Source organism: Schistocerca piceifrons, chromosome 3 (genome assembly GCF_021461385.2).
Source record: "Schistocerca piceifrons isolate TAMUIC-IGC-003096 chromosome 3, iqSchPice1.1, whole genome shotgun sequence".
NCBI classification, from domain to species: Eukaryota; Metazoa; Arthropoda; class Insecta; order Orthoptera; family Acrididae; genus Schistocerca; species Schistocerca piceifrons.
In genome coordinates, this window is record NC_060140.1 from 211,524,827 (window position 1) to 211,527,114 (window position 2,288).

The following is a 2,288-nucleotide window of genomic DNA, read 5'->3' on the forward strand; positions in this document are numbered from 1 at the left end:
TCTTGGACAAGTCATTGTTTCCTCTGTAGAGTCATTGTTCGATACACTTAAGAAATTTCGATTCACGTCAACACTTTTACATAGTTACTCAGTCGCGGAGAATGGTGTGAGCAGATTTGATAACGGGAATGATAAACTTTGAAGTATCTAACATTTTATATCACTTTTGCGAAATAACAAATGTCCCTGCTCATTTCGTCTGACGTTTCTTCATAGTAAATTGCAATCTACACTTGACAATGCCATTGTTTTGCCAGTCTGTGGAGTTATTCGTTCATTAAGGCACCGGGGAATGATGTAGAGAAGGAGAACGCTGATCGCCGCTTTCCCGAACAGCTTGGGAGGAGGAGATATTGCACGTGTTTCAGGAACATCGCCCGCCACCCACGCACTCGAGTTCTTTTTCTTTGATGAAAAGATGCTTTAGTCCGCTTGGAGCCTCTTTGTAATACTCGCTCACGGTAGCGCAGTACGAGTTGTGTTTCATAATTTTTTGGAGAGTACGATTTGTTGTGCACAGGTGTCCTGGAAGCAAGGAGAGCTGCCATTACAATACGTCGCTAAGGCTGCAGTCCGACAAGAAAAAATATTGTTAGAATTAAGGCAAGTAAGGCCACAATTAATATTGCTATGGCTTGTCAGTAGATAACATTAGTCACTGAAACGATTCTGATATGGCTTCTTCAGGAAGATTTATGTCGCCACCTGCTCTCACGCTAGTAAGAAGGAGTGCCGTTAACGTAAAATGAAATGAAACTTTTAAAGTCGAATATCAACTTTGCACATCAGCAAGGATCAAATGCAAAACAAAAATTTCTACCTTGAATGAAAATAAAGGTGTTTGTCAATGTTGTTAATACGCTAAAACTAAACTAAACTCCTCCCGAACAGGCCATGAAGACCCAAAGATACCGACCTGCCGCCGTATCATCGTCAGCCCATAGGCGTCCTGGATGCGGACATGAAGGGGCATGTGGTCAGCACACCGCTCTCCTGGCCGTATGTCAGTTTCCGAGACCGGAGCCGCTACTTCTCAATCAAGTAGCTCCTCAGTTTGCCTCACAAGGGCTGAGCGCACCCCGCTTGCCAACAGCGCTCGGCAGACCGGATGGTCACCCATCCAAGTGCTAGCCCAGCCCGACAGCGCTTAACTTCGGTGATCTGACGGTAACCAGTATTACCACTGCGGCAAGGCCGTTGGCTGTTAATATGCATTTCAGTGTAATGGGGACTCAGTACGAAAGCATAAAAACCCAACATTTCCGTAATACGCTTTTTGAACGGCCATCTTCCGGAGCAGGTGTTATACTCCATTATAACTATTTACTTACAACCTTAAGCTTGTTGCAAATAATAAGTATTATTCACCCAATTTTTCACAAAGTTCGATTCACGGGTTGGCATATCTACTACTCAAAAACAAAAATACATATACACTGTGCTGAGTGCGGAACACATGAAACTGCATCACTGTTTATTTTGTGAAGCTTTAAAATGTGTGGTGAAATGGAAATAGCGCCAATGCAACGTAAGAAAAAGTGGATTCAAAACGAGAGAGTGAATTTGCAACCAAATTTCTTCCTACCTCATCCTCCGCTAACAACGAAAGGAAAAGGAACGGTTCGCAGAATATGTAAGTATGAACAAGAGGCAAAGACACCACAAATAAATTTTAAGCCACTTTTATAAAGAAAACCCTTTTTTAATCTGTAGATGCAAAACTCTGGCGACTTATTATGTATCCATATTTTCAGTATGACAACAGACGAAGGTTTATAAATAAAGAGTGAAATGCGTCTGGTTGAAAGAACAATTCATTTACAGTAAGGTTAAGACGGAAAAACGAATACTAATTGCTTACATTTTCATGCCGTGTATCTAAACCCATTTATGTTGCGGTAAAAGGAGGCTTGAATGCAGTAGTGTCAACAAAGCTTTTGCAACAATTAGTAAAAAATCAGAAATTGAAGATAGGCTTGAAAAATATTAGGAGTGTTACTATAAGAAAAAGTGTTATCTGAATGGAACACGAAGAAAAGCAAAAGCTAACAAACAGTCTGCAGGACATTTCATATGTTCTATGACTTTTCACGTCATAATTTGTCGTCAAGGTCAACTCAAAGTTCACTGAGCTCTATCGGCAACTATTTTATGCAAATGACATCATTAAAAACTTACGGAAAGAAAAGCTCAAAAACTGTAGCACTTTAATATTCAGTTCGCCACTTGACTAGTATTCTCATTGTTGATATTATTATTTCAAAACCTCCAAGACCTGCAACTAATTC

General features: G+C 40.4%; 1 pseudogene; it reads right to left on the reverse strand.

The window, feature by feature from the left end:
* Positions 1–1,084: 1,084 nt before the first annotated feature.
* LOC124790240 lies at positions 1,085–1,202 on the reverse strand (annotated as a pseudogene).
* Between the last annotated feature and the right edge of the window lie 1,086 nt (positions 1,203–2,288).